Genomic DNA, 26,495 nt, shown 5'->3' with positions numbered 1-26,495 from the left:
AAGTAGTTTCTCCAGCTACTTGTTTGAGAATTTCAGGATTGAAATTCGATTCATCCCAAGCTTAGGGTCAATTGAGGTACATATCAGTAAAGTCATTACTAAAGCTCCAGGAGAACTGAAACAAATTATTATATCCTAAAAGCATCCTTAGTTGCTGGCCCAAAGACTAGCATTTATGAGGGGTCCTTGGTGCTTTCTGAGGTTGGTTGTTTTCTTGTAGACATTTCATTACCCAACGAGATAACATCATCAGTGCTAATAAGGAATGGGGTTTACTCTCAATTTATATTATAGTGGCTTGCCCTGACAATCTACTTTCTGACAGAGCAATCCAGTAGAATATAAATTGAGAGCAAACCTCACTTCTTACTAACACTGATGGTGTTTACCTAGTTTGATTAATAAAATATCTGCAAGAAAACAACCAAGCTCAGAGAGCACTTAGGATTCCTCATTTCAACTCTGAGCTACAAATATACTTCTTGATCAGTACTAGCAGTTCAGCAAGAAGAATAGTAACCTCCTATGATCTCTTGAATGAAGAGGAAGAAAAGTTTGGTCATGAGGAGAGGCAGTAAAGAAAAGGTTAAGTCAAAAGCAATGAAGAAAACAGGAAAGAACAGATATCTAATACAATTCTTGTAAAACAGCCAAGACTACCAGTTTGTAATGGTGCATAGAAGTACACATATGTGTATAATCACACAGGTACCTCTTCTTTTTTTCAGATGATCCAGAGCTTTTTTTAAATTTGAAATAAAATTTGTTTCCTCAAAAATTATTCTTTTAATTTGGCAACTGCTTCTACCCAAGAAAGTTTATCTAGTATAATTATGTATGATAGCATAGTTTTTCTTTCTGGATCTCTTTACATCCAAAATGGCAATGGGCAGGTAAGAATATGACTTAGGGGCCTCAAGAGTCACTGACAAATGGAAGATGCTCAAGCCCAATAAAATATAGGCGCTAATTGCTAATTTTCTTCTGAATTCAAAATACTATCCTTCTCTCTCTCTCTCTCTCTCTCTCTCACACACACACACACACACACACACACCAAAGCCTGTGTTCATAATTTTGTATGGGTAGAAAAAAATCCCCAAATATCCAAAACAAATTTGAGTGCATTTTAAATCTGATGCATATGCCAAATGCCCATGCAGTTCTTCTTTGCCTTATCAGTTAAATAGTCAGTAATACAACAAAGTTATGAATGGGGGGGGGGGAGATTATTAAAAGCACAGCAGCCATGTCAGAAAAGTGAGGCACTTGCCATTTTATTAAACTAGATTGTTGCTGTTGTTGCTGCTGTTGCTGCTGTTGTTGCTGCTATTGTTGGTTTGTCTGTGTGTGTGTTCGTGTTCCATTGAGCCAGTTCTGACTCCTGACAATTGCCTGGATAAAGTCCCCACAGTATTGTAAGCAAGATTTTTGGAAGTGGTTTCTTGTTGCCATTTTCCTGGGGTTGAGAAGGAGGGACTGATCCAAAGTCCCCCAGCTGGCATTGTGCCTAAGGCAAGATTAGAACTCACTGTCTCCCAGTGGTGCCTTAACCACTACCCCAAACTGGCTCTCAGATTGTCTTTGCTTGGTATTTCAATGTGTATCTGGAGCAGTAGCAGGAAAGAAGGTGTAAAACATAATAACCATGATGATCTGTTGAGTGATTCTAATATTTCCCAGTGTCTAAAGTACTTAACCAGCCATCCATCTGTTCAAGACTACCCTCTTGTCTACCCACTCATTACTCCACACCCCCCACCAGGCCTAGTTGAGCAAATATGTAAGGCCAGCAATGTTATCTGATCTGCCCTTCCCAGCCTCTTTCTAATGACTTGCTGCACTAATCATTAATTACTGCACTAATTATTAATCAGACACATTACCAGAACAGAAACGGGCTCTTTCTGAATAAAAAGACATCTCTCAAAGCAGAGGAACATCAGAGCCGTAATAAAAGTTCTCCTGTACTTTTCTGTCTTTAAAATATATTACGGCATGTTTTCCCAACACTTGTGTGTGTGTCAAAGTAAACTGTGCCTCCCTCTTTAAGGACATACAAACAATGCCTTTTTATAAATGTGGAAAAATATGGAGAAAACATGTTTGCAAACAAGGTTGTTCTTGAAGCAGCACTAGCTATGGGTGCTAGCGATTCTGCTACAGTAGCAAACCTGGGGTGGGAGGTGAAATCCATTCCACAAGCAAATGAATGCCTATATTATTTATTAAAAACCTAAGATGGAGGAAAAAGTCTTCCTTCAACAACAAGCCGAGGGTAGATCTTCCTGCACAAACCACTCTGTGTATTCAAACAGATTGTATACTGATTGTAGTGTTGATAGTGTTCTGGTGCTTTCAAAAAACTCTTTTATTTCCTACCCACTGTGGGTTGTGGCAGCCTCTTTGTGTTTTCATTTTCTTTATTAGTTTCTCTACAGCCACAATTTGTAGAGTAATAGAGATGGTAGAGACCAAAGGGGTTATCAGGTCCAACCTCCTGCACATTGCAGGATTCATTAAACCATTCCCAGATGACTTTCTATAACCTCTGTTTGAAAACAGGGAAGAGGAAGAACCACTCCATGTGGTTCTTCCACCGACTGACAGCTCTTACTGCCAAGTTCTTCCTAATGCATCGGTCTGTATTTAGATTTACATTTCTTCCCATTAGTTCTAGATTTAACTTTTGGAGCAAGTGAGCACTTCATGTATTTAAAGACAACTGGATTGTCCCTTTTAAACCTTATCTTCTGCAAGCGAAATACACCTAGGTCTTTTCACCATCCTGGCAACCTTTCCAGTTTATCACTGTCTTTTTAAATATGGGATATACAGAAATAAATGCACTACTCCAAGCAAGGTCTGAATAAGGTAAGACAGCATAGAGTAGAGCAATTAATTCCTTATTTACTTCCAGATTCTACCTATCTCTACCTCTGACCAAAAGTAGTTCTAACAAGCACACATTTACCTTGTGAATGTGACAAATGTAATCAATGAATGAAGCAAGCGCTCTTCTGATCTGGCTGAGTAGAGCTGCCCAACATTACTGAATTATTTTACAACGGCGAGTCTCAACATGTACCAATGGAGGGTTTACTCACAGTTACTATATATATATAATACAATTGTATTATGTAAACCAGTCCTAATTTTTTGAGGTAACCTAGAATATGTGGTATATAATCTAGTGGAGAACGATAAATTTAATTATAAATTTTAAATTCACAATTCTGATTTCTTGAAGAGCATGTAGCAAAGGAAAGGTTTTAATCCAAACGTGTTATGGCATTCATAAATCATTATTACAAAAACACTCCTTTCATAATCTGATCCATTTTATGCCTAGAAGTTCGTTTTTCTGTAAATTATATTCCAACTAATTTAATCTGCAGAATAATAATCTGCAAAATTAAGTGGTGCTTTGCTAAACTATAACATAATATAGTTTAGAAGCATAGTCAATCTCTCACCTCCGCCACCTTAGAGAGGAACTGATTAATCACAATTAATGACTTCAAGTGCCAAGCCCCATGGCTGCTTTAGGAATCACAACAAGCAGAATGGATCAAGTCATTGTGATCTGTTAGTAAATAAATCTCTCTCAGAATTTTGCAAACATTTTCTGACATGCTTGCCTGGCTGACTAAACGGGTCAATCATTTAATCAGAGCCTTCAAAACTTTCTTGGGCACATACAATTTCTTATTTTAATAGCAGCTCTTGACTATAACCTTAAAAGCCTCTCATTAAGCACTAAAAACAAATATTCTTATTCCCCATGCTTATTGTTCTCTTTCTTTGAGAAGTAAAGCTAAATGCTAACCAATGTCATCTGATATTTGAATTATATGCAATATAGTCTGTCAAATGTAACAATTCCACAATCACTCATTTTAATGGAAATTGAGCAAATTCTCGTATCTGTCCCAATAAATTCAATGGAACAGTATCCCATTGCTTTGTGGGGGGTGGCCATGAAGTCAGTGGAGGAAAGAGAAGGGAAAAGTAATGTTTCTCCCCACCTCCAGATTCTTTGCATAACAATATGAAAGGAGTAATTATTGCTGTCAATTTTCCTCCTAGGAATGGGAAAAAAAATTAAGTAGTGGATATGCTTTCAAACTTAAGGCTAGCACATGAGAATTCACTGGAGGCAAGCAACCAAACTGATCTATATATAGTAGGAAAATACAGAAAGAATATTAATCGGATTCTTTACTATGTTCTGCCATTATGTAAAGGCTTTATTATTCTCCTCTAAAACAAAAGAATGATTTCTTTCCCTTTACAATGTGCCGAAGAAGCACCAATAGCTTTTTAACTAAACCCCATACACCTTCACACCAACATTACTGAGTTGCATGCGTATGCTCACAGACATCCCATTCCACAATTACAAAGCAACTGAATCATATTCAAAGACTATTCTTTTTTCCCCTTTGGCGATTACCTGAATGACAGCCCCTATCCTTTTGTCCTAGACATTTAAACTCCTCGCTTGATCCACACAGAATTTTCTAGCCATCAGATGTTCTGCTACTGTGCTAGTCGTCCTGCAGAAATTCTCTCTCTCTCTTTCCCCCTCTCTCCCTCTCTCTCTCTCTCTTTCCCTTCTGAAAAAAAGCAAACAACTGGATAGCTATCATTACACTAAGGAAATCTCTTTGGAAAAAAAAAACACCACCAAACCACTTGCTAATCTTTGCAGCCCCTTCATCCAAAGTTAAAGATAAGAAAAACAAACCTAAGTCAGTTTCAACCACATTCCAGGGACAAGTTCCCGTTTTCTTCTTTTATCAAAACACTAGCTTTTAAAGTCCCCCCCCCCCCACCGGCCCCTGACCTTGCAGGCTAAACTGCTGCTCACGCCCGCAAACAAAGCCATATTTGTTTAATAACTGATTGCTGCCATGGGTACAGTAAACAAGAGCCCTGGCATTTGTGTTTATGAACAAACACATCTTCTTGCAAGAGCAATTTAACATTAACCAGGTGGAATAATCAACGGATTTCATAGGTGAGACGCTGGGTAGGACAACTGTAAACAGAGCAGGGAGGAGAAAGGGGCCAGTCTCAGGGAACCAAGGTTGAAGCGGCAGCATTGCAGAGTAAACAGCTGGGGAGAGGTCAAGGCAAACAAACAGCCATCCTTCTGACATTCAGAGAAGTAGAAAAAAGGTTGCATGGCTATTGCTGGGAACAATGGGATCTTGAATATACAGTGCCAGGTGCCTTTAAACAAGATGCAGCACCTTCGAGTGATTTGTACTTAGTTATTGCCCTAACTAGACCATCAGCTACATCAATGCAACTAGAGGAATTTAGGTTCCTCAGTGGCTAAGACACTGAGCTTGTTGATCAGAAAGGCTGGCAGTTCGAATCCCTACTACAGGTCTCCTCCGTGATCAGGGGGTTGGACCAGATGACCTCCAAGATCTCTTCCAACTCTGTTACTGTTTACTATAGTCCTTAATTATTGCACTATCTGGATGATCAGTTACATCAACTTATATGCCTGGAACTTGAGTAAATTGTACCACGTTACTGCACTAATTGGTCTGTCAGTTACATCAATTTATAACCCTGCAACAAGAGTAGTTTTACTCCTTCAATAATTACACCAACTAAACCATCAGCTACATTAACTTACAGGCTGGTTACTCGAGTAATTTGTACTCCTTAGTTATTGCACCAACTAAGCCATCAGCTACATCAATTTATAACCCTGTATCTCTAGTAATTCGTACTCCTTAGTTATTGCACTAACTAAATGATTAGCTATATTAACTCACTCAACTGCAACTCACTCAATAATGCTTGTGTGAAAAGGTGTGCATTTGTTTCAATCCTCCTCCTATTTGAAAATGGATGTAAAAGAACCGCTTTACGAGAGTGGGACAAGGCAACAGAAGTGCAGCTATTGATTCTTACATACATCTTTATAGAGAAATACATGACATACAGATGTGAAAAAGAGAAAGCACAGTCTTAAATCACATTTTCCCACAGGCCTCTTACAAACAGTAATTAATTAGAATGTTTTTCATGCCTCTAAAATAAATATTGTGAATATTATGAGCCACACATAAACTTGTCAACTCATATAAAAGTTCAGCATAGCCAATCACATGTACATTAAAAAGAGAGGTAAAAATTAAAACTGTACTTTTACATACTAGGAAGGCGGTAAGAAAACACTGTTCTTTGCATATTTTAAGTGTGCTGACCAAGGGCATGTAAATTACCATAGGCAATTAAGAATGTCCCCTCATGCTCTCTGGCCAAAGATACGTTTTTGAACTATACTTTAGCCTGAGCACAATGTGTCTGATTGGGCAATAAGGCCAACCCCAACCCCATGCTGTTACAGTCATCTAGCAAATGTGAGGGTATATAAATTGAACAAATAAATAAACATATCTTCTAGAAGTCATATTCCGTTCAAAATTAAGTTACCACTATTGCAAAACTGAAAACATCAACGCAGAAATGTAAGAATGAATAAATATAATGAAGTTAATCAAGGTGCACTAAACAGCATCAGTTACAAAACTATTGCACAGTAATGTTCTAAAACATTTGGACGCTGCTCAGTTAAGCAACCAGTCTGATTCTTAGAACTATTTTTTTTTGGGGGGGGGGGCAACAAAATTCTGTTTCATACTTGAAATATTGGCTTACTCATTAGGGGAGGAAAGTGCATATTTTTAAGTGCTATAGTCTAAATAATTCTGATCAAACTAAACTTTGATGGATATTAGTTTCTTACTAATAGATATGTTTCAGGCTGGGTGGTGCTGGGATATAAACTTAGTTTAAAGAAGAACTCTGTAACATTGTTTCCTCTCTTTAGATATAATTCTGTTCTGGATGTTTTGGATTTTACGTTGTTGTTAGTTGCGAAGTTGTGTCTGACCCATCGCGACCCCATGGACAACATTCCTCCAGAGCTTCCTGTCCTCTACCATCCTCTGGAATCCATTCAAGCTCATGCCTACTGCTTCAGTGACTCCATCCAGCCACCTCATTATCTGTCATACCCTTCTTCTTTTGCCCTCAGTCTTTCCCAGCATTAGGCTCTTCTCCAGTGAGTCCTTCCTTCTCATTAGGTGGCCAAAGTATTTGAGTTTCATCTGGCCTTCTAAAGAGCAGTCAGGGTTGATCTCCTCTAGAACTGACTAGGATTATGTTATGTTAGCACAAAGATATAAAAGAAGCACCTGTGGTCACCAATGTATTTCTCCATTACACCCAAATTTAATACATGTTTGCTTCTCATGTCTAACCTTCTCACTGTTGTAGTTCCTTCCAATTTTTTCAAGAACTCTCAAATTTCTCTGACCTACACTACCTCTGTTACCTTACTGTATGTGAGATCTATACTCAGGATTCCAGTCTAGATGTTAGTTATCCAGGTGATTTTTGTTTCATAATCTGTACTTAGGTGCATTTTTACCAGATTACAGAATCTCAGAAAAGGAAATCTCATCCAAACTCCTGCTTGGAGTTCTTCTAAAGCATTTCAGACAGTTGCCTAGATAGCCTTTCTTTGAGATTATGAAATAAACGTACCACTTCATGTACAAACTGTTCTATTAGATGACAGGTTATCACTAGTTGTTTTATTGTTTTATAGCTTTTTATAGCTTTTTTTATTGTTGTGAGACACCCAGAGTTGTGTTTTAAGATGGGCAGCCATAAAATCATAATAAATTAGCCTTTTTTTCTTAATATCTAACTTGAGTTTAATTTATTGCTATTTTAACCCACTGGTTCTGGATGTTGGTGGTTAAAAGAAATCAACTCCATTTCCACTTCTAGTTTACAGCCCTTTATATATATGAAGCCTGCTGTCATATACTCTCCTCAATTCACTTCTGCATGCTAAACATTTTTAGTACTTTTAATCGTTTTTCATTGGACTTGGACGCCAGTCCTGGCACCATCATGGTAGTCTTCCTTGGAATTCCAGTTTTTCAAAGTCCTTTTTTTTCTCCAGTGCCCACAATTGAAGACAATATTCTAAATAAGGCTTGACAAAGACAATGGGAAAATATTTCTTGTAACTTGGACTCTGTGTGTCTCCAGCATTCACCTTTCTATTATTGTTATTATTTATTAAATTTAAATGCTGTCCCTATCACTGTAATAGATCATAATAAAAATATAATAAAACAATTACAATTTAATAAGAATTAAATTAGTTATTAGCAATTGAACTGTACTGCTGGCTTGTTTTCAATGCAAACTACTAGAACAAGTAGATCTACAACTTGAGCCACCTGGTTCAAGTATTCTCTATTTTATGCTCATGTTTTTGCATGTTTCATCTCGGTGTGCAAGACCTTTCTTCCCTTTCATTTGGTTCTCTGTTAAACCTCTCTAAATCTTTATGGACATGATCTTTCTGTTCTAATGTATTACCCATTCATCCTGTGTCATCTGTAAATTTGCTCATCACCCCAGGTCATAAACAAATACATTGAAAAACACATGGCTCAAGGCAGAGCCTGTGGCACTTTATAATAATCACCAAACAGATGTGGAAACATTTATGAATGCTCTCTTGGTATGGCCCATTCAGCCAATTAACCTCTAACAGTTGCATTATCTAACTCTTATCTTTTATCAATAATGAAGATATCAAAAAAAAGTATGTCTGTGTCAACGTAAGATTCCCCCAACTTATTAAGCTAGTTAACACTGTCAAAAAAAGGAGATAAGGTTTGTTTGTCTCAAACCCATACTGAACCTGTCAACTGTTGTGTTTCTATCCAAGTTCTCAGAAATGTGCTGTTTAACAATATGCTTGAAAAGCTTGTTCACAATACGCAACAAATTGATAGGTCGGTAACTTCTCATGGCCAACTTTTTCTGATTGTTGAGGAATCATTTGCTGTCCTCCAATTTTCTGGAACTTCAGCAGTACTCTTGGGACTTTCCAAGATTCATTTAACAGTTGCTCAGTTGCTACACTAGTTCCTTTAGCACACTAGGATATAATTCATCTGACTCTGGAGACTTAGGTTCAATTAAACTACTGTTCTTTTATATTCCTCTTGTTTAACTTGAGCTAAGCTCCTTCCTTTCTCTGTGCACTATTCCTCAACCTCTGCAACTTTGAGACATGTGGACTTCAACTCCCAGAATTGGCTGGGGAATTCTGGGAGTTCAAGTCCAAACATCCCAAAGCTGCTGAGGTTGAGAAACATTGCTTTAGTGGCAAAATGATAGCCAATCTAGGCTATCAGTAGAACTCATGGCCTCCCAATTTTTAGCCTGATGCCTTTAACTATTATACTAAACTGGTTCTTGAATATAAAATGCCATATAAAAACTCCTTTCTTTCTGCTGTTTACCTAGATACATGTACCTATATTAATTTGTATTTCATGTAAAGAAAGTGCATTTTTATGGTACCAGATTTAATCTCCAAATCCTTCTCATACAATTAGCAAAACTTCTGCATAAGACCATGACAAGTCACTGCCAATCATGATCAAGTAGATAATTCTGATTAAATAGATCAATGTTCTGACTAAGTCACTGAGGACGTCGGCTAACACGTAGCATATTTAGTAATGATAAAACTGACACAAGGGACTCAAAATGATATCTGGACTTAATCAGAACTTAATTAGAAACAATTACATGATCATTTTTTTTATTACACCGAGGTGGTGTTGCAGAAAATAAACATGACAATAACATGCCTATATATTTTGATTAGATTACATCCAAGCACACCCAAAAGTAAGGCACAAGAAAGAAAATTTCTTCTAACACTAACTACTATACACATCTATATACAGTATATATATTTATTCAATAATATAATTACTATTGAAAAAGTGTTGGGAAGGAAGTAACAGAACATTGGGAAGGGAGAACAGTATTGAGACTTATTCATGCTGTATATATAGTAGCAGCAGGTGCTAATATTAAAAGTCATCTTATAAGGGGTCTGCTGACATAAAAATAAGTAAATAAAATAACATATAAATATATAGGGAAAGTGGAAGAAATCAACGTGTCTATTTGAAATCTCATCGTATTAGAACTGTTGTCATTGTGGCTAGTTCTTTCTAGACATTCTATTCACTTTCTCCAGAAGGTTTAGCCTGGGTCTTTCAAAGGTATCTCTCATCCATCTTTGGGTATGCACATAACTGAATGGGCAGTCTCAGCAGAAACAGCCTGTGTAGGCACACACTCATGCAGACAACTGGAGAAAGTCTTCTAGATGATGTAGTACTTCATGTGACCTGTAATTATTGTATAGTTCTGTCTTCTATATCTTCTCTGCTTTATCCCAGGAACCTTGGTAATTTTGCTATTAAATAAACAAAAAACAAAAATACCCAGAGGCAAGCATTCTATTTTCAGAATTTTTAAATTCAAATGGCACAAATCTGAAATTTCATGCATAATGTTGCATGGCCAGCCTATTATTTCAGCATTAAAATATCTACAGATTACAACTGAATTTCTTATGTGATCCTTTGCAGACATGTAAAATCGGTTTCTTCAGTGAAAAGGAAGTACTGTATGATAAAAACTACAAGCATATCATTCAAATGCTTTATTGGTCAAATAGATGAATGCCTTTATTAGTTCAACCCTTTTTGTAATGGAGTGCCACTGATGACCCAGTGTTATCCTCATCTCCCTGCTATTAATCACATCGCCAAGAGCTCATTTTGTTTTAAAATCTTAAGAAATTGCCATAATTTAAAGACATGGTATCTTCCTAATGGGTAATGTTTCATAGTCTATATTGCTTCCTATAACAATACCTTTGTGGCAATGCTGAGCACATTATTAAATCACCAGAAAGCTAAATTAAAATATTTAAATGATAGAAAAGCTTTATGTAAACTATATTTTGCATATCTTACTTGCCATATATTTATTGAATTAAAATCACAGTATTTTTAGAATTGCAGCAATCGAACATGTATGGCTTATGTATAAGCGTATGAAAACATTTCCTGGGCAAATTTAAAATAACACATACTTTTAAGAGTATCTATAGTTAGTTATTTATTAATCACATTTATGTGATTAATAAATGGCTGCCCATTTCACAAAAAAACAGTTATTTATTTATTAATCACATTTATGTGATTAATAAATGGCTGCCCATTTCACAAAAAAACATAGTTATTTATTTATTACTCACATTTATGTTGTGGCTGCCCATTTCACAAAAAGCACCTCTGGGCAGCATTCCACAATCAATAAAACAACAAATATACAAAAATAATCATTATAAAAATAGAAATGTCATTATGAAAATGACAATGTTATATAGAAAGGTAAAACGCATAAATCATATGGAAAGAATGAAAAGATCAACCACAGTAAAGCCATCAAGAATATCTTGGCTATCCTGGGATTCCCCAGGTCTGGTGAGTAGGTCTTGAGGGATTTCCAAAATGATAGCAGGGATGTAGCTAACCTGACCTTGGATGGGAGGGGGAGGGAAGACAGACTGTTCAGTAGGGAAATATAGGTCCCTGGAATATGGCACTTGCATCATGCCTTCCCTGCCAGATCAAATGGGACAGGTGGATATAATCGGGGAAAGAGGTCCCTCAGATAGCCCAGTCCTATGCCATGAAGAGCTTTAATGTTTGAATTGGACCCAGAAACTGAGTGGTTGCAATGCTGTTCGTGGAGCAGAGGTTTAATATATTTTCTTCTGGGAGCACACATAACAGCTTCCATCTCTGCATTCTGTACCCGTTGAGCTTCTGGATGCTCATTAATGGCAGCCCTAAGTAAAGCACATTACAGTAGTCCAATCTGAAATGACTAGGGCATAGATGATTGATTGTAAAAAGAGCCTCCCAATTCAGGAAGGGATGAAACTGGCATGAAACTGAAAGTTCTCCCAACCAATACGGTAATCTGTAATCTGTAATCTGTTCCTCCTAGACTCAATTGTGAGTCTAGGAGGAGCCCACGATTGCACACGGGATCTGTCTGTTCTTGGGTCTTTAATACAAACAATGAAGATAGATTTTAAACAGACATTGTTTTCCGTTTATTTCAAACTGCATAATTTCTTAGTTCTATAACACAAAATTAAGGATATGCCCTGGTTGAGAATCACTGGTGCGGCAAGACAATCAGTTAAGAAAATTACATAAAACATAGATGTACCTTGATGTGCCTCGACAACACTGGTTCTTACTGGGGGAAACTATATGATAATTTAAGCAAAATGTAGGCATAAAGAGAAAGAAGATGAATCTTTGCCTTTGTCAAGCATCTTTAACTAGAAATGTGGTAATATTATATTATAAAGTAAATGCAAACAATTGTTTATTCCCACCCATTCAACATAGAAATCTCTTTCTGTTAGCCTTGCAAAGAATTTGTAAAGTAAAATTTGGAATGCCTAAATTTATTACAAAATTTGGAGAAAAATCATTAACTTTCCAGTTGTTGGTAAGGATTAGCTCGTGTTTACTGTTCTGCAGTTATACATCAAGGAAAGGAAAATAATTAAGGATCAAAGATGCTACAGTTGAACAAATTCAGTCTTCCTTTGGACAGATCATATACCAATTTCTTCTAAATAAAATCTTTTGATCTGATAAATAAAAATATAATTGTATTTATGTGAACATTATTTTTTATAAATGTTACATATGATTTAGTTTTTCCTCCTAGGACCAAAATAAATACATAAACATATTTCTGTTTTGGTTCTTATTTCAAGATATCAAATCTAACACATGCATGACAAATATATTTTATGGTTAGCATAAAATGGCTTAGGAGGCTGATCTGGATATAAAACCTTTCACCTATCTTTAGTATCCAATTTACACTACACTGACCAAGTTATTATAGCCTAATGAATCAGCCACAGTATATATCAACTGCTGTACATAACTGGTAAAGTGGCCACTTTATAACCCTTTTCATCACTTAACAGTGAATCCAACTCCACTAATCCAACCTCCAAAGCCAAATCTAACCTAAATAATGAAATAATTTTTAATTGATAAGAACAAAAAAAAGATGCCACACTCTTCTTTTTCCTAATGCTATGTACCCACAACTATGTATTTTCAGAAAAGGGAAGCAATCATCATTTTAAGCCTAACATTTTCTTTCCAACAAGAACCAACTCTTAGCCAAATATTTGACTCTCTGTGTTACCACATATTTCCCTGTTGAAATAGCTAAACAACATGGCTAGCACCCATTGGGGGAAATGTTTAATTTACTGGCATTTCTGAAAGAACACAGTGGATCTGGCTGAAGAATTCAAAGAGACTGTTTAATATGTGATTGTGAATTAATTTATTCATTCATTCCCAAGCACTAGGACTTTGGGATTGCACACACACACACACAAACCTGAACAAAAATATAAAACTAATATAAATTTGCCAGTGGTCACTCAACATATGTTATGGACCAAAGACTTGTTGCAATAACAATTTCCAGGACTTTTCTAAACAAGGTGAGACTTAGGTCCAACTATACTTCTGAAGGCAGCAAATTCCAGAGTGTATGAATTACTTTTGAGAAGCCTGGACATCACAGTCAAATCCTATGGACATTACAAGGAGATGAGATTGTCAGTAGGTACTCTTTAAAAGAATGGACAGAATTTTAAGGCAGACTCAGATTTATTGAGGCAGTCTGTGATATGATATAGGGGAAAATAAGCACTTTCAATTGGACCTAGAATTCAACGAAGCAACTTTGGAATAGATTTTTCCAATTAATCTCCAGGCTCCCACCTTCTGCATCAGATGCAACTTTACAACTCCAGGAAAAATATTTGGGTAATAAAGGGGTAAAACAGTGTTCCAAGAACGGATATGGTTCCCTAAGAGCTGGGTGAAAGCCCATTTCCAGCTTCCAACCGTTGCTTCAGCAGGAGCTCTCACTCCACAAGCACTTTCTAAGGATGAAGTTATTTCTTCCAGAGAAAAAAGTGTGATATAATTGCAAAGTCAATTTTTCACTGGGTTTTTTTTGTTGTTGTTGTTTAAATTACATCACATTTTAGCAACCATTCAAAGTAACAATGCCACTGGAAAAAAGTGGTGCATCTCCATGGCCACATAATCAAAATTTGGGGGATTGGCAACCACCATGTATTTACAATGGTTTTATTATCGTGCATTCAAATTCAGTGGATGTTATACTTTACTGATTTGTGAATTTACTTACAGGTGAAACTCGAAAAATTAGAATATCGTGCAAAAGTTCATTTATTTCAGTAATGCAACTTAAAAGGTGAAACTAATATATGAGATAAGACTCATTACATGCAAAGCAAGATAGTTCAAGCTGTGATTTGTTATAATTGTGATGATTATGGCATATAACTCATGAAAACCCCAAATCCACCATCTCAGAAAATTAGAATATTACATGCAATCAATAAAACAAGGATTGTACATAGAACAATATCAGACCTCTGAAAAGTATAAGCATGCATATGTACTCAGTTCTTGGTTTGGGCGCCTTTTGCAGCAATTACTGCCTCAATGTGATGTGGCATGGAAGCTATCAGCCTGTGGCACTGCTGAGGTGTTATGGAAGACCAGGATGCTTCAATAGCGGCCTTCAGCTCTTCTGCATTGTTCGGTCTCATGTCTCTCATCTTTCTCTTAGCAATGCTCCATAGATTCTCTATGGGGTTCAGGTCAGGCGAGTTTGCTTGCCAATCAAGCACAGTAATCCCACGGTCATTGAACCAGGTTTTGGCAGTGAGGGCAGCTGGAAAATGAAGTCAGCATCCCCATAAAGCTCGTCTGCAAAAAGAAGCATGAAGTGCTCCAAAATCTCCCGGTAGACAGCTGCGTTGACCTTGGTCTTAATGAAGCACAGTGGTCCAAAGTCCTGTTGCTCAGTGGTCCAAAGTCCTCTTTTCTGATGAGAGCAACTTTTGCATCTCATTTGGAAACCAAGGACCCAGAGTATGGAGGAAGAATGGAGAGGCCAATAAAGCACAGTAATCCCACGGTCATTGAACCAGGTTTTAGTGCTTTTGGCAAAAGTTGCTCTCATCAGAAAAGAGGACTTTGGACCACTGAGCAACAGGACTTTGGACCACTGTGCTTCATTAAGGCCGTGGCACGACAAAACCGCGCTACACAAAATAGCGGAAATTAAATCGCGTCGCTAAAGTCGCGACGTCATCACCGCGCGTCATCACCGCGGAGACAACAGCGCGGCGACAGAAGGGCCCGTCCAAGGAGATGTTGTTGAGGAAGAAGAGGGCAGCCTGCCTCCGCCGGGCAAGCCCGCTTCGCCGGCCCGGGAGAGCCTCAGCCGCCGCCGCTGCCGCGTCCTCCTCCGCTTCCTGCTGCCCCCCGTGGCTGAGCTGGACCCTTCCCGCAGGCTGCTGCTGCTGGGCAGCCCGCTTTGCCCCGTGCCCGCTGCCGCTGTCAGCTGGAGGAGGAGGGCTACCTTTGGAGGCAAAGAACGAAGCATGTAGAACGCCCTTCTGTCACCGCGCTGTTGTTGCGGCGGCGGTAGGGTCGTTTATTTCTTAGTGCTTCGGACGCCGCGGATTTGCCTCCGCACTTATGTCGGCGCGGATAAGGGCATCGCGGTTTTGTGGTGGAACCCATTAAGACCAGGGCCAATGCCTCATTGAGGCAGTAATTGCTGCAAAAGGGGCCCAAACCAAGAACTGAGTACATATGCATGCTTATACTTTTCAGAGGTCTGATATTGTTCTATGTACAATCCTTGTTTTATTGATTGCATGTAATATTCTAATTTTCTGAGATAGTGGATTTGGGGTTTTCATGAGCTGTAAGCCATAATCATCACAATTATGACAAATCACAGCTTGAACTATCTTGCTTTGCATGTAATGAGTCTTATCTCATATATTAGTTTCACCTTTTAAGTTGCATTACTGAAATAAATGAACTTTTGCATGATATTCTAATTTTTCGAGTTTCACCTGTATACCTTGAAAAATAAGAATATAGTATATCTTATTTAAGAAAGAAGAAAATAGCAGCCACCATATAATTCTGCTTAGCTAAATTCTTAGGAGCTAATTCCAAAAATAATTCAGAAATTATTTGGATGTTTCTGTGAACACAGCATCTCCCTCCTATTCATTAAGCAATCTTTTAGAGTCGCTTGCACAATGTCCAAAGTATTTCTTCCAAATCATTTTTTTAGTGTGCCCAGTGCTAGTGGATTCTTCTGTCTAATTCTCCAAAAGGTCAGTGCAACCAATTTCTCTGAGGGACATGTGCTGGTTTTTTCCCCCTACTTCATATTTCTTGAATTTTGATATTAATATTTGTATTAATATTACTTGTAATCTGCTTTGGGGAGATTATTTTGGAAAGAGGGTTCAAACAGTTATACTAAATAACTGATAAATATAGTAGTTGATTTTGATTTTAAAGCTGTAAATCTGAGTGATTCTTATCTGCTAGAATTAAAATTGATTATATATTATAAAACACACTGAGGAACAAACACGTGATAAAAATCACTCTTTTTTCCTTGCCACTGACTGCCAAGAGTTCAAATTATCTCTTCTCCTGCTCTGAAAGTCAGGCTTTAAAAATAGAAGGCTGGAAAGAAAGGTAGACCCTGTCAAAGCATACTTTGAGAGTGGATGCAGAATGACAGGGAAATTTGAAGCCTTCAGAATATGTTCCAATTTCCAATTCTGAGCAGAGAATCTTTGCTTGAAAGATTTTTCCTGTTGAATTTCACCCAAGTCCATTGTGCTACACTTTTTCAATACCCTTAAGTGTTTACTTCAGCGAACAACCCCAGATGCTTTTATATATATACAGTTTTGCTCAAACTTACAATAATACATCATGGTAGTCTTAAGACTATCTAAACACAAAACATCATTCTTTACAAAATATCATAAATAGGTTCTGCTAAAATAGTATTGCAATGATGAAAAGAAATGACTTCTTAAAAATTCCCAAGTACACAGGGAGAACAAAGAAGTGTACTATTATATGATAGGAATATGTCTTAACAAAGGACACAATTCACATCCTAATGTGCTACAAACATGCTAACTTTTTGTTGCAAAGGTCCAGATCAGAAGTGGGTTTCAGCCAGTCCAGTATGTGTGTACTGGTGCCAGAAATCCGGCATGCGTTTGCGTACTGTGGCTTCCGGAGGCTCCCTACTGGTCCCTCCCCTGGCGTTCCCCCGCCTGTCGCTTCCCCCGCCTGGTTGCCGTTCTCTCTCTCTCTCTCTCCCCGCCTGTCCGCACCATGCTTGCCCCACCAACCCACTTCCTTTGCCAGACTCAGCTGTTGGAAGAAGCCCACACTTCCTTCTCTTTGACAAGCACCTTGCAAAACCAGGACTTTGCAAACCGCTTCTCAAAGAGAAGGAAGGGTGGAGGGGGACGGACTTCTTCAGATGAGCCTAGAAAGGCCGCTTTGCCTCCGCTGCTCTCCTTCCCGCACTGCAGGTACGGCCTCGAGGGGAAGATGTCCTACCAAGGCAACAATATTCCTCAGATCACAGTGAAGTGAAGCGCCCTCTGGCATATTCTACCAACCTTGGGCGGCCAAGGCGGGTGAGTGAGAAGCTCCAAAAGTCCGGCAAGGGGAGGGGGCACCTGGTGGGAGGAGCAGCTTCCCCTTCAGCCTCCAAAGCCACACTTGACTGTCTCAGCTCTGGAGGATGCTTTCTCGGCCGGCCCCCAATTTATAAACAGAAATTAACCATCTTCTTTTAAACTTTCAATTTTAATGAGAATTTAAGAAGTTTTAGAAAAATTTTCATTGAAATGGAAAGTTTAAAAGAAATTGGTTAATTTCCGTTTATAAAGGTCAAGTGGTGGTGGTGCACAGGCTGCTGACCAACCCAGTGCCTGGTCAGGGTGGCGGGGCTACCCTGGAGCATCTCCCAGCCAGGAAGGGGTGCCAGGAGAAAGCTGGGCTGCCAAAAGCCCAACTGAAGCTGGCAACAGGGCATGAAGGAGAGGCTGCCCAGCAGAACTGGGCAGCGTCCCCAGGTTGGTGAGCTGGAGGGGAGGTTGCATGGGCCTGGAGGAAGCAGGGGTCGAGGCTGCCCTAGGCATCTGCAATGTAACCTGCCACACGCAGCTCTCGGAGAAAGGAGGCAGGGAAGTAAGCCCCGGGCCTCATCTCTGCCTTCTTCCTTGAGAGTGGGCTTCGGGAATGGCCAGCCTCTCTCGCCATTGCTCCCTTCATTCTCCTTCCACCCGGAGGTTCAGCCAGCGGGGCATCTCCCATTTAGCCACTCACGAGGCTGGGTGTGGCGGAACATACAGCGAAGATGCATCCATGTCTACTATTACTAGTATCACCACCACCAGCAACAGCTCGGTAGCAGCAGCGGTGGCTGGTCTCTGCTCCCTGTGCTTTGCAGCCTGGCTGGAGATAAGCATCGCTGAAATGGCACTTCACTTGCTGCAGCTTGGACACCTGGGAGGTGGGAGTAGCGCTTTCCGGGTTTGGGGAAAGGCGGCCAGGGCCAGTGGGGTCCTCCGCTGACCCTATGGGGTCCTCCAGGTGTCCGAGTTGCAGCAAGTGAAGTGCCACTTCAGCGGCACTTATCTACAGCCACGCTGAAAAGCACGGGGAGCAGAGACCAGCCAGACCCACAGACGCAAAGACCAGCCGCCGCCGCTACCCCGTTGTTGCTGGTGGTGGTGATACTAGTAATAGTAGACATGGACACATCTTCACTGTATGTTGCGCCACACCCAGTCTCGTGGGAGGCAGAGCCTCCGGGTGGAAAGTGAGTGAAGGGCGCAGTGGCAGGAGAGACTGGCCATCCCTGAAGTCAGCTCTTGAGGAAGGAGGCAAAGATGAGGCCAGGGCTTGCTTCCCTGCCTCCTTCCTCTGAGAGCTATGGCTGGCAGGAGAACAAGGCTTCTTTGCCAGCCTCCCTGCTGGCAAAACATTATTTTTGGCAACTGGAAGGTATGTGTGTGAGAGAGAAATGGGGGAGAGAGTGAGAAAGAAAGAGAAAGGATAAGAGAGAAAGGAAGGAAGGAAGAGAGAGAAAAAAGAGAGACAAAGATAGAAAGACAAAGAGAGAGAAGGAAAGAGAAAGAAAGTTGGAGAGACACAAGAAAGAAGGAAGGAAGGAGAAGAGAAAGGAAGGAAGGAAAAAAAGAAAGAAAGAGGGAGAGAGAGACGAGAAGGAAGAAAGGAAGGAAGTGGGGGAGACACAAGAAAGAAGGAAGGAAGAAGGAAGGGAAAGAGAAAGGAAGGAAGGAAAGAAAGAGGGAGAGAGAGACACAAGAAAGAAAGAAAGAAAGAAAGAAAGAAAATAAAGAAAGAAAGAAAGAAAAAGAAAGAGAACTTATTATCACAATTGAGCCCAAAATTTGGTTGCTAAGCAAGAGCGTTGTTAAATGAGTTTCACCACATTTTACAAGTTGGTCACTCCCACCCGATCACATGACTGCTAAGCCATACCCACAAAATAGGCCACACCTACAGAATAGATTCTAAAAAATTTAGAAACCCATCACTGGTCCAGATGCTAAGTGACTGGTGAGTGAAGAGAAACTGCTATCTTAAACTTTAGATTTAAGTCTACCAGAAAATGTAATCTCAAAATGGAAATATAACTTCTCAGCATAAAACTAAAGAAATCCATTGTCCACAATGCAATATTTTGCCCTGCAAATTTACTCACAGATACACCCCCCCCCCATATATGTTAGCCAGTCTTAATTCCAGCCCTCCATTCCCCAAAGAATGATAACCATCTATCATAGCTCACAGTTAGCACTGAGGAAAAAAATAAATCAGAACCAGAGAAAGGGTCGTTATCATACAGCAAGCCTGACATAACTTAACCTGTAGCTCCGATAAAATTTGACGTAGCACTCAGCAGAAGTCAATGACCACCTAGACCAGGGCTGTCAAATTCATGGCACACTGGCCAGATGCGTTATGTGCTGGCCACACCCACACTCAGTTTAGCAAAGGGGGGAGAGGAAATCCCGATAAGTCATGGGATGCTGCCGTGATGACGTAAGTTTTGACACCTCTGACCTAGACCATCCACTACAATTAGGGCATGTTACTCTTTATGAGAAGGTATTATGGCTGTCAAGGCTGTTAAAGAGTCCCTCCCTTGCGAAATTCTGCTTCTACTGTTTGCAGGTAAGGAGCTTAGACTTGTAAAGGGACAAACGGATTGTGGGCAAGTGCCCATTCTGCAGAGATTAAGCTCTGAATAAACAGGTAGATCTGTGACTGGAACAGCTCCAACGTTCCTCTTGAAATAAAGAGCTCTTCTGACAAAAGAGCCGGTTGCAGCCCTTCATCAATTGCCAATCTTTTGACGAGGAAGGCTTAATTTAAATCAAGAGAATAGAGTTGTCTCAGCTAGCAGAACCACTAATAAGTAAAGAACACTTTTTTACTCATAGGTAGATCTGCTGGCATGGAGAGCTTTTAACTGTCACTTAAAATAAGGTTTATCTGGCATATCTGCCAGTGGGATACAACTATGTTTTAAGCACAAGCATGGTCCTGTAAAGAAATCCCAGTTCAGACAATGATTAGAAAAACATCAATATTGAGAGTGGATTTATCTTTAAGAATCATTCACTCCTATACAAGCAAGCTAAAATGGCAGCAGAGCACCACAGATTTCTGATCCAACATGCTAAATGATGATGTGCTCAAGCTTTGTCTGATTTCTGGAATTAATATGAGTTAAATTGTAGTTAACACAGTTTTAACTACAATTGGAGACCAAGGTACCTGTCTGGTTTTTATACTTCTTAACTACTGTGTTTCCCCGAAAATACAACCTGTCCTGAAACTAAAGCCTTGCCACATTTTTCGCATGGGGAAAAATAGAAGCCCATCCCCAAAAATAAACCCCCTGGACAACCCCCTCGCCTCCGACCAGGCAGAGCACCGCTCACCGACATAGCGGCATTCTGAAGGCGCCAAGCCGCAGGAGCCAGGGGGGGAGAAAGGCGCTCACATTGCTTGCTGCCTTCAGAATGTCACTAGGTTGGGGAGTGGCGTTCTGGCCGGAGGGGGGAGTTGCCCAGCTCTCCCTGAAGCAGCTGCCGCCACTGCGCTCACAGCATAACATCTTCTCCAGTTCCAAACTCGGCTGCCGAGTGTTCCAGCAGCGGCCGCTCTAGGAGTGAGCTCTATGGTTGTGGCCTGGCTGCTGGAAGACTCTATAAGAGAGTCTTCCGGACAGAGAGTCTTCCAGCAGCCAGCCCACAACCTTAGAGCACACTCCTAGAGCAGCTGCTGCTGGACGACTCGGAAGCCAAGTTTGGGAGTTTGGAACTGGAGAAGACGTTATGCTCAGAGCGCGGCAGCGGCTGCTGCAGGGAGAGCTGGGCCCGGACATGTTGAGACTAGGAGGCATGCCTGCTGGGGGTGGAACATGCGCTCACGCAACCCCCTTCTTCAGCCCGGCAGAGCTCCATGCAATAGCAATAGCAGTAGACTTATATACCGCTTCATAGGGCTTTCAGCCCTCTCTAAGCGGTTTACAGAGAGTCAGCATATTGCCCCCAACAATCCGGGTCCTCATTTTACCCACCTCGGAAGGATGGAAGGCTGAGTCAACCCTGAGCCGGTGAGATTTGAACCGCTGAACTGCTGATCTAGCAGTAGCCTGCAGTGCTGCATTTAACCACTGCGCCACCTCGGCTCTTCCAATTTTTTTGCAAATATAAGAATTTATTCACGGCTGAGAACAAACTCTTCACTTCCGTGGCCTCTTCAGACCAACAGATCCAGAATGCGCTGGACCTCAGCGAGGCTGGACACTTGAGCCGGCAACGTGGAGAGGGCCTGCTTCAGGTTCGCCTCCACCTTTTCCTGGCGCCTCAGCAGCTGCTGGGCCTGGCACAGCCGCTCCTCCAGGCACCTCTCCTGCATGAGGTGGCTGGTCACGGCCTGGGTGTGCTCCGTGTCCTTCTGCAGCAGCTGTTCCTTCAGCTTCCTGACCTCCTGCCTCAGCCAAATCTTCTCCTGGACGTCCGGCCGATGGGCCCCGCTCATCTCATCCCACAGAGTGGTGGCTTCTGTCTTTGACTTATGGAGCTCCAGCTTCAGCTGGGCCACCTCCTCTTGCAGGGTCGCCACTTCCCTCTTCTGGTCACTCTGCCAGCATTGCTTCTCTTCTTGTTGGCGCAAAAGCTCCTGCAGCTCCTTCTCGCTCTGGATCTTCAGCTGGAGAACCTTGCTGAGCTTGCTCTGGGCTGAGTGGCAGGCATCCATCTCAGCCTGGTGCTGCGTCTGGGATGTTTCCCATGCACATCCCTAATGTGCCAAGCCGCGGGAGCTGGGGAGCAGGCAGACCACGCCATAGCTAGATGCGTTAGGAATACCTCCTAGGTCAGTGAATGGCGCTCTGCCTGGCTGGAGAAGGGGTTTGCCGGGCGGTTGCTCGTGAGCTTGGTCATCTCATGGTTGCTTCGCTCCTGAGGCTGTGCCCGGCTCTTCAGGAGCCAGTTCGCAAGGAAGCAGCTTCCCGGCAACCCCAAACAATAAGCACTCCCCTATAATAAGCCCAGGGCCATATTTTGTAAGTAAAAAGAAAATAAGACCCTGTCGTATTTTTGGGGAAACACGGTATTTGTGATCTTAGATAGAGGTTATTCTGTTGTTAAATCCTCTTTTAGCCTTTGAACACGGATGTTAAAACAGTTTAAAATGGGAGTGATTTCAGTCTCAATTTCTTTGCAGAACCCCTGTGTGGAATATGAAACAAAGATGCAAAAGGAGTGGAAGACGACTTATCCCTGCCATACCTCATTTTCTTTATTATGTTTCAACTCTATTGGATAACCGTGGTTTCATTTCTACCATCCATGGCTGCATGTGGCTAGATATTGACTCAAAAAAGAAACTAATCAATAAATTGACCATAGAATCACATGTTATCTGGCCAACCTAGAGGAAAATAGCCAATCACTGGTTAGCATGTTGCATAACCAGTCCAACCCCTTTAGTCCCAATGAAATGGTGAGAGGTCTTGGAACTGTGGGCTTGGCCACAATTAGACCAGCATGCTTGCCATGTGTCACAACTACCTGGGAGATGATATGTGCATAGGCCCCAGACTGAGGATCCCTTAGTGAGGTAGGGATTCCACCTGCATTTAAGAAGATTGTGGTCCATTCCTTCCTCAAGAAATTATTGCTAGACCTGACAATATTGGACAATTGTAATCCAATTTGCAACTTTCCTTTTTTAGAATAAGTTTTGGACAAGGTTGTCCATTGTTTTTATGACTGTTTTTCATTTGTTTCTTTGTTTTCATTTGCAGAATCACTGTAAATTGGACAGTCATACAAGAATGGATGAATCTAGATAAATAGATAGATGCATTAAAAATAACAAGGAGTATTAAGTCATTGACAAATGGCAAATGGCAAATGTGGACTGAAGTTACCGTTCTTGAACAAAATAATTGAAAAAAGGTCATTGTTAAATTGCTGTAATACCTTAAGAACTCGAATTCTATTTCCCCTGGATTAATTAGACAGAAAGATTTATAACATTATAAATCTTAATAATCTCACCAATGTAAGAACATCTATGTCATACTTAACAACTCATTTCTGAGTGAATACCATTATTAGATAATTATCAGTATCTAAAATCCCCCTCTTCCATTTTATTACCCCTTGACCTCTTTGATTCCCCTTCTGCTTCCGTCTGTGTATGCGTGCATGTGTGTATTGTTCCTGATAGTATATATACATGAAGTCTATAGTCCCCAGGAATTTATGCTATATTTCTTTGATCTTAACGTGTCACAACACTTTGTTTAATTCCTGTGAGGATTGTTAGATTGTGTCAGCATGAAAATCTGTGAGTGATTCTATAGCACGGGTGTCAAACTTGATTGCATCACGTGATGTATCACAACATTTTTTGCCTTTGTTTAGTGGGAGTGGGCATGGCCTGTGCATGATGCATCCGGCTTGCGGGCCGCCAGTTTGATACCCGTTCTATAGGATTGGAAGAGCATAACAGGTAAAGAACAAGCTTTGAAGTGTGGTACAAAACTAAGTCATAAGGTGGTTAAAATAATTTCCGGAGACCTTTATCACAAGACGTAACATTATGTGTCACATCCCATATACCTTTATACACTCCACAAACTTTTCCACATATAAGGTTTTCAGGGCTTGTGGGGATCAGAGCATGACCAATAACCATACTGTTCTGATTGCTTAGTAAACAAACAGAATGACCTTCACTATTAACAGGACTATTTCATTGAATATATATAGAAGTCTTATCATGCAGTCTTTATACTAATGTAGTATGGGCATCATTTTGGAAATTATTGTTCAGGAGTTTATAAGATTAGGACAAAATCCTAAATGTGCTTATTTTAAAGCATGACAAAGTTGGGATTCAGGCTTGTTAACTTGAAAGGTGACAGCCCGGGTTTGAGAACTGAGTGCCATGCATCGGAGTCAGTTCCGTTACTTGTCCCAGCTCCTGTCAACCCGACATTTCGAAAGCAGGCAAATACGGGTACATAAATAACTAGTGCTTTGACAGGAAAAATTACTGTGTTCCGTATTTTCATGCTGGTCACATGATGACAGAAGCATTTCTCAGTAGTATACTAAAGGCTACTTTGGCTCAGAATCAGAGATGAGCACCTCCCCCTTGAGTCAGTCATGACTGGATAGGGGAAATCTTTAAAGGGGTCAAATTAGTAGCTACTTTTTATGTTCTTCCTCTTGGCTATGTTAATATGCATTCTTATGTTGCTCAAATCAGTACAATAATATGCCAGCATAATTTGAATTGCTTAATGATCAGCTGATCACCTGCAACTTGGCCTATTTCTGCATTACCATTCTGTAAGATGGTATTTTTTTGGAGACATCTGTAAAAAAATGAAAACAGGAGAAAGCACGACCATGCAAAAATATTGCTCTTATTTAGAACAGAACCAATAACATATCTCTTCAGGTTTAAATTGATCCGCAGGAACATACATTTTTTTTTTGGTAACAGATAGCTCTACTGATATTTTGAAAGACCACAGAATACATGTTTAATATCGCTTCATCCAAAAGGGCTGATATTTAACTATATATAAAGTATCCACATAATGCCAGAGTGGTACTTTACAAAATGTAGATCAGGCATTTCATAGACAGGTTCCTGGATGTTTACAACCATAAAAGAACTTGAAGCACTTCACATGAACCATAATAAACATACAATGAAAGCTCCAATCAATTTCACCATCATTTCCATTATCACAGCATTATAGAATCATCAGTCAAATAGCACCCACCACAATAAGGCAGTATTAGATTTCAGAGGACTTGTCTTGATTGCCTTTCAAAAGGAAGTCAAGGTTGCCATCAATCTAACCTCCAAGGGAAGACTATGCCGAAGGTGTAACTGATTTTGTCATCATCAAGATTGTGAAGGAGACATTATAAGGCATTCCTATGCCAAGACTTGCATAAGGAGAAGACAGAAAACAGAAGTTTAATACTGGAAGAGCTAAGAAAAAAATTAGGCTGCTTTCACAAAGCACTGGGGATGAAAAAAGGCTGGGTCACAAGGTTATATCTTCTAACAACCAATAATAGTATGTCTTTAAGCCATGGCCAGAGGATTCTGAGAAAGCAGTCTTAGAGTACAGAGAATGACCACTGTGGGTAAGCTACTTTTCCCTCTAACCTTTCTCTCTCAGAACATTTGGATCTTGGAAACCAAAATATTATCCTATTTCAATTCATTCAAGAATTTAAAGGCCAACTGGCTAATGAAAGATATTTCAAGACAGTTTTTGTAGGCTTATGACTATGAGAAACCTCAGCATTCTTAAATTCAACACAGTGTTCTACAGAGCTTAAGGAGGTGTCAGTTCTGGACTTTCTGTGACTGCACAAAAACTTGAGACTATTTCCATGCTTGAGCTCCCTCTCCTACATGGCTGGTTTTTTCCCCCAACATCGTATCCATAATTTTTAACCAACTTTTCTCAAACTTTAGAGTTAATAGCTATTTTGGGAAAAGCAATAGTAGAGATAATGTGTTTTCTGAAATCATGTGCATTATTCCCAGGATAAAGGGATCACAATCTGAGACATTGAATCTCAATCACATTGCACATGACCACAAAAACCTCAGTCAGGTTGCTGTGGTTTGTGTAAGGTTCTATTGGAGAATCAAAATGATTCTGCCATATAAAAATGGAAGAAATGGAGAAAAGTCTGAACAAAGGAGTTGAGTATGTGAGGGTGGTATCATAACCCTTCCATCACCTACAAGACACATAGAAGTACTGTATCACATATTGTTAAGTTCTTTTAGCAGTAGCCCAATCTAGTAAAAATAAGATGAATACAATGTTGTGTTTAGTACTATTTATCTTAATATCCAATAAATTTAAATTAGTAAGTTTAAGTATTAATTCTTATGCATCACCAAGAGTTGTTTTTGATGAGATGGGTGGCTATAGAAATTTGATTGATCAATAAATAAATA

The 26,495-nt window shown here is 40.1% G+C and overlaps 1 protein-coding gene across 9 annotated transcripts in view; it reads right to left on the bottom strand.

Annotated features, from left to right (window-relative positions):
* Positions 1–26,495, bottom strand: part of FOXP1 (forkhead box P1) — a 530,594-nt gene that overhangs the window by 278,317 nt on the left and 225,782 nt on the right. The window contains exon 1 of one of the 9 annotated variants that reach the window (XM_032211518.1): positions 4,751–4,833. The exons of 7 other annotated variants lie outside the window; for them this stretch is intronic. The gene's annotated coding sequence lies outside the window, so the exon portion shown is untranslated. Of the gene's footprint in view, positions 1–4,456; positions 4,613–4,750; positions 4,834–26,495 lie in introns of those variants that run through there. One more of the 9 variants, XM_032211519.1, reaches the window with a different exon arrangement.

The sequence above is a fragment of the Thamnophis elegans genome, chromosome 2 (assembly GCF_009769535.1).
Source record: "Thamnophis elegans isolate rThaEle1 chromosome 2, rThaEle1.pri, whole genome shotgun sequence".
In the NCBI taxonomy this organism is placed as follows: domain Eukaryota; kingdom Metazoa; phylum Chordata; class Lepidosauria; order Squamata; family Colubridae; genus Thamnophis; species Thamnophis elegans.
This window is presented reverse-complemented; position numbering and strand designations above follow the sequence as displayed.